Genomic DNA, 7,491 nt, shown 5'->3' with positions numbered 1-7,491 from the left:
GTGACCGATGCAAATATTTATATATTTATTAAAAATATATTTATTATATATTTAATATTTATTGCAAAAACGAAGAGGTATTTTTGGGGTTGGGCTTTAGGGCACAAGTATGGATTGTCCTGCAGGCCAATTCACCACACGCCCTCACACGCTGTTACGCCCTGCACTAGGCCGTAATTCGAGCATAAATTGCCACCTGAAGCCTGCAAGCACACCCACGCAATAACACAAAACTTTTGCCGCCACCACCTGCCCGTTATAAGGTAGACAGGACACCTCTGAGTGTTCCACTCACAAGCAGACACACACAGGATAGTAAGCCTCACGTAAAAACAACATACAGCCTCAGACTGCACACACACTCTTCGTGGAGCTAACAGGTTCTTAAGGTTACAAGACAAACCATCAAACTTTTAGGTTTAATGTATGAAAAATGGACAGCACTTGGTTACAAAAAAATATTAACAAGAGACATACATAAATGGCAAACAATGGTAAAATAAAAAGGAGAAAACATAGAAAGTTCTGATACTTAGCAGTTGTGTGGTAAAAGTCATTTCCTCCCAGGAGATTTAAGCAAGTAATGGTGCACAAACCAATTCGATTGGATCTCCTACTTTGTGACACAAAAATATCCAGAGATTACATTTTTATGTCTTCCCTCAAGGGGCAGGCCTGAGGGGGACTCTCCCTCACACTTCTAAACCAGCCCCTCTGGGCTGGGCTTCATTACACATGCAGCCGGCCCCCCTGGCCATCTAGGGAACAGGTATAAAAATATACAAAATATAGTTTCCCAGTTGCCCTGGTGAAGGTACAGGCCCCAGCCCTTCTTCATAATTCATATCTCACCGTTCCGAGTCCTAGCATATCAAACACGACACGTCCAGGACGCTCGGAAGGTGAGATCCTTCTTTTAAGAAGATGAAGGCGAGTTGATAAGCCATGTCTGGTGTCCATGCTATGCCCCCATCACACAGAGGTGATGAGCTGGATTTTGGGGACATCCGCCCCCTCCTGAACAAGTTATGAAGGATTACAAATTATTGTTCATTCTCTGGTTAGGAAGCCCCCTGCTGACAAAAAGTGCCAGAGAGTCTGAGATGTGACCAGCAAACGGGCCCATCCTCATGTGCTAACTACATCCCGGGGAGCAGTTTGGCTGTTTCCCAGGTACGAGGCAGACACCTCGACTCTCTCTTTATGCATACTTAAACCAATAAATACAAATACATAAATACACACTGTATACAGACGTGGACAAAATTGTTGGTACCCTTTGGTCAATGAAAGAAAAAGTCACAATGGTCACAGAAATAACTTTAATCTGACAAAAGTAATAATAAATTAAAATTCTATAAATGTTAACCAATGAAAGTCAGACATTGTTTTTCAACCATGCTTCAACAGAATTATGTAAAAAAATAAACTCATGAAACAGGCATGGACAAAAATGATGGTACCCCTAACTTAATATTTTGTTGCGCAACCTTTTGAGGCAATCACTGCAATCAAACGCTTCCTGTAACTGTCAATGAGACATCTGCACCTCTCAGCAGGTATTTTGGCCCACTCCTCATGAGCAAACTGCTCCAGTTGTGTCCGGTTTGAAGGGTGCCTTTTCCAGACTGCATGTTTCAGCTCCTTCCAAAGATGCTCAATAGGATTGAGGTCAGGGCTCATAGAAGGCCACTTTAGAATAGTCCAATTTTTTCCTCTTAGCCATTCTTGGGTGTTTTTAGCGGTGTGTTTTGGGTCATTGTCCTGTTGCAAGACCCATGACCTGCGACTGAGACCAAGCTTTCTGACACTGGCTAGTACATTTCTCTCTAGAATTCCTTGATAGTCTTGAGATTTCATTGTACCCTGCACAGATTCAAGACACCCTGTGCCAGACGCAGCAAAGCAGCCCCAGAACATAACAGAGCCTCCTCCATGTTTCACAGTAGGGACAGTGTTCTTTTCTTGATATGCTTCATTTTTTCGTCTGTGAACATACAGCTGATGTGCCTTGGCAAAAACTTCGATTTTTGTCTCATCTGTCCACAGGACATTCTCCCAGAAGCTTTGTGGCTTGTCAACATGTAGTTTGGCATATTCCAGTCTTGCTTTTTTATGATTCGTTTTCAACAATGGTGTCCTCCTTGGTCGTCTCCCATGTAGTCCACTTTGGCTCAAACAACGACGGATGGTGCGATCTGACACTGATGTTCCTTGAGCATGAAGTTCACCTTGAATCTCTTTAGAAGTCTTTCTAGGCTCTTTTGTTACCATTCGGATTATCCGTCTCTTAGATTTGTCATCAATTTTCCTCCTGCGGCCACGTCCAGGGAGGTTGGCTACAGTCCCATGGATCTTAAACTTATGAATAATATGTGCAACTGTACTCACAGGAACATCTAGTTGCTTGGAGATGGTCTTATAGCCTTTACCTTTAACATGCTTGTCTATAATTTTCTTTCTGATCTCTTGAGACAGCTCTTTCCTTTGCTTCCTCTGGTCCATGTCGAGTGTGGTACACACCATATCACCAAACAACACAGTGATTACCTGGAGCCATATATATAGGCCCAATGGCTGATTACAAGGTTGTAGACACCTGTGATGCTAATTAGTGGACACACCTTGAATTAACATGTCCCTTTGGTCACATTATGTTCTGTGTTTTCTAGGGGTACCATCATTTTTGTCCATGCCTGTTTCATGAGTTTATTTTTTTACATAATTCTGTTGAAGCATGGTTGAAAAACAATGTCTGACTTTCATTGGTTAACATTTATAGAATTTTAATTTATTATTACTTTTGTCAGATTAAAGTTATTTCTGTGACCATTGTGACTTTTTCTTTCATTGACCAAAGGGTACCAACAATTTTGTCCACGTCTGTATATATGTGAATCACACCGGAATATGTTACACTACGACATGTAACCATAACTAGGGATAAGGTGGTCCTTATTCCTGACAAGGGGTATTCCAGCCACAATCATAGATGAGCCTTCTTAGATCAGTGGAGATCCTACCGATAATAAATGTTCTAGCAGCGTACACCAATTCTAGATAATTGAGCTTACCTTTTAGATCCAGGACTGTGGAGATAAGCCATGTTAAACCGCAAAGAATAGCAGAACCAGTCTTCATTTTGAATATGCAGGTGCTTGCTATGGACCAGGATTTCCCTAGGCTTTTGACTTCTCTGCTTAAATTTTGCTCAAGTAATGAGCATCTTCACATAGAGAGTTGTTCTTCCTACCGCAGTAATGATATGGTCCATCCTGGTACATAAAATGTGATGAACACTGAGGACATCCAGTATACTGTGACTGGGGCGTAACTGATACTCCAAGGATCAAGCAACTTACAAAAGTGATCTGACAGTGTCATGGTTCAGTGACAACTAGTCTACCGCCATCCACCATGTTCTCCTGTTTCACCCAGTTCAGGGAGATTGTGTACCGCAGCAAAGGTAACATGGTTTGTTTAATTGCTAATAAAGAATGCATTAAAGGGAACCTGTCACCGGGATTTTGGGTATAGAGCTGAGGACATGGGTTGCTAGGTGGCCGCCAGCACATCCGCAATACCCAGTCCCCATAGCTCTGTGTGCTTTTATTGTGTAAAAAAAACTATTCAATACATATGCAAATTAACCTGAGATGAGTCCTGTCCCTGAGATGAGTCCTGTCCCTGACATGAGTCATGTACATATGTATCAAATCAGGTTTTTTTACACAATAAAAGCACACAGAGCTATGGGGACTGGGTATTGTGGATGTGCTAGCGGCCATCTAGTAACCCATGTCCTCAGCTCTATACACAAAATCCCGGTGACAGGTTCCCTTTAAGCTCAGCAGCAGAAATGAAGGTTTTCATGCAGTTTTAAAGTTCCTCCACTTGCCCAACAACTGCTGCTATCACGTATACACAGCGGATGAAAAGTGAGTGAAGGTGTATATACAAAGATGTACATTAGGGAGAATTTTTATCCAAATAATCACCCTGCCCTTCAACAAACACCCATGCCGAGTCTTACTTTTTGAGTGAATCAGACAATTGCATGTTGCCATATGAATTGCAATAAAACTTGTGCATCCTACAGAACATACTATGTCCTTATGGAACAGCTCACAAACATAGGGTGCACTCTCATAGCTGTGACTGTGGCCTTTTTTTAATGGCTATCACACAGACCTTTTTCGGAACCATTGCAGTCTATGGTTCTATTCACATGGCCGTTTTGAGCGAATCGAATTTCAGGATAAATATGATTCGCCGCAAAGCCAAATTTCCTTGTGCTTCGTGGTAGCGAATCAATTTAACCTGAAATAGTGCAAAAAAACTAAATAAAATCAGGTAAGTATGATTTTTTTATTTTTTATTTTACAGCATATTATGTACATCAGATGCCACGATCATGTATGAACGTGGCATCTGAGGGGTACAATGATGGAGAGCGGTGAAATTGCAGCTCTCTGTCATTGCACCCACTACTTACGAAAAAATGTGCTTCATGACAAAATAATCCATCACAAATCTGTAATTTTTGGGTAAAATTCTGTGAAGCAGGTGAATCGAATTTTACAATACTTCACTCATCTCTAATTGTAGTCTGAGGTTCTATTCACACGGCCATATTCAGAACCATTGCAGTCTTTGGATCTATTCACGTGGCTCACACAGCCATTTTCTTAACAGACCGTCAATAACATCTGTCAAACAATAGGACGTGTCCAATTTTGTCTATTTTCACGGGTGACAGCCTCCACACAATTGAAGGGGACGTTTTTATTAGCCGTTTCTCAGAAAGGCATCAGTGAAAAAATGGTCTGTTTCAAAGTTGTGGGAATGTTTTCTACATGTTGAGATTATAGTATTAAAGGGTTGTTACATTCCATGTTCTACAACAATAGGGTCCAGTCATTATAGATAATATGATGTTATATGAAACAAATTGCCTTGCATTCTCTTTTACAGTCAGGTCCATAAATATTGGGACATCGACACAATACTGAAAAAGCAACCAAAGAGTTTTTTAAGGGAAAGAAGTGGAATGTTATGCAATGGCCAAGTCAATCACCTGACCTGAATCTGATTGAGCATGCATTTCACTTGCTGAAGACAAAACTGAAGGGAAAATGCCCCAAGAACAAGCAGGAACTGAAGACAGTTGCAGTAGAGGCCTAGCAGAGCATCACCAGGGATAAAACCCAGCGTCTGGTGATGTCTATGCGTTCCAGACTTCAGGCTGTAATTGACTGCAAAGGATTTGCAACCAAGTATTAAAAAGTGAAAGTTTGATTTATGATTATTCTACCCCATTACTTTTGGTCCCTTAACAAGTGGGAGGCACATATGCAAACTGTTGTAATTCCTACAGCGTTCACCTGATTTGGATGTAAATACCCTCACATTAAAGCTGACAGTCTGCAGTTATAGCACATCTTGTTTGTTTCATTTCAAACCCATTGTGGTGGTGTATAGAGCCAAAAATGTTAGAATTGTGTCGATGTCCTAATATTTATGGATCTGACTGTATAACCAGAGTAAACTGAATAAACTCTGAGGCAGATTAATCCTATTCAGTGAAAGTTGTAGAAAGATCGCCAGCGTCCCATAGCAAATTCCAATAAAATCTGGAGGCTTTATGTTTGACAAACAATACTTGGCATCATCTCTATTAAAATACCTCTTACATGTTTCAATCTGCACAATATTAGCGACAGTATGTGGTGCGTAGAAACTCCCTATCTCCCACATCGTAATTTCTCTCTGCGGAGGAGAGTTTCTTCGAGAAAAAGGCACACGGTCGCCATTTGGCAGGAGAGGAACCCTGAGACAAGACCGCCCCCACACCCACCTCAGAAGCATCAACCTCAACTATGAAGGGTAGAGAAATATCAGGTTGTACCAAGATGGGAGCGGAAGCAAAACTCTCCTTGATATTAGAAAAGGCCTTACGCGCCTCTACCGACCAGGAAGAAAAATCTACCCCCTTTCTGGTCATATCAGTGAGTGGTTTAACAATAGAAGAATAATTCAAAATAAACTTCCTGTAATAATTGGCAAAGCCCAAAAAACGCATCAGCGCCTTCTGATTCTCAGGAAGCTCCCACTCAAGCACAGCGCGGACCTTCTCGGGGTCCATGCGAAAACCAGAAGCGGAGAGAAGAAACCCCAGAAATTGAATTTCTGGAACCGCAAACACACATTTTTCCAGTTTCGCGTATAATTTATTCTCCCGCAGGATGAGCAAGACCTGGCGTAAGTGTTCCTTATGAGTTTTGAAATCAGGAGAAAAAATCAAAATGTCATCCAAATACACTAATACAAATTTTCCCATCAAATGATAAAAAATGCTGTTCACGAAATGCTGAAAAACGGCTGGGGCATTCATCAAACCAAAAGGCATAACCAAATTCTCAAAATGGCCCTCAGGGGTATTGAAGGCCGTCTCCCATTCGTCTCCTTCTCTGACCCTGACCAGGTTGTATGCCCCTCTTAGATCTAATTTGGAAAATACTTTAGCCCCAACAACCTGGTTAAAAACAGGTCCGGGATCAGAGGAAGCGGATAAGGGTCACGAATTGTGATACTGTTCAGCTCCCTGAAATCCAGACAAGGTCTTAAAGAACCATCTTTTTTCTTAACAAAGAAAAAACCAGCGGCAACAGGTGACTTCGAGGGTCGTATGTGTCCTTTTCTCAGACTCTCAGAGATATAAGCACGCATAGCGACCCTTTCAGGTTGGGAGAGATTGTATAAATGAGATTTAGGCAGCTTGGCGCCTGGGATGAGATTAATAGGGCAATCGTACTCCCTGTGCGGGGGCAAATCCTGAACTCCACTCTCAGAGAAGACATCCGAAAATTCAGAGAGAAAAGATGGTACAGTCTTAGTAGAAACCTCAGAAACAGATGTCGTGAGGCAATTCTTTCTGCAAAAGTCACTCCAACCATTTATCTGCCTCGCTTGCCAATCAATGGTGGGGTTATGTTTAGTGAGCCAGGGTAGCCCCAACACAAGAGGAGTAGGCAATCCGCTAAGGACGAAACATGACACATCCTCAACATGAGCATCACTCACAATTAAACGGATATTGTGCACTATGCCCTTTAATGATTTCTGAGAAAGTGGAGTGGAATCAATAGCAAAAACAGGAATATCCTTTCCCAAAGTGCATACCTGGAAACCATGAGTTATCGCAAATTGATTATCAATGAGATTGACAGCTGCTCCACTATCTACAAAAATCTCACAAAAAATGTTCTTGCTCTCTAGCGCCACCCTGGCAGGCAGGACAAAACGGGAACTACAAGCAAACGGAAAATCTTCAATTTCCGCCTCAACCCTGCCAATAGTAACAGATGGAACATTTTTAAAAGATTTTTTCCTTTTTGTTTCTTTATTACTCCCAAAAAACTGCCTGAATCTCCTAGAGGGACAAACATTAGCCAAATGATTTATACCTCCACAACAAAAACAAACCTTCCC

Source organism: Bufo gargarizans, chromosome 1 (genome assembly GCF_014858855.1).
Source record: "Bufo gargarizans isolate SCDJY-AF-19 chromosome 1, ASM1485885v1, whole genome shotgun sequence".
Lineage (NCBI taxonomy): Eukaryota > Metazoa > Chordata > Amphibia > Anura > Bufonidae > Bufo > Bufo gargarizans.
The sequence above is the reverse complement of the archived record's forward strand: the minus strand, read 5'-3'. Positions refer to the sequence as shown.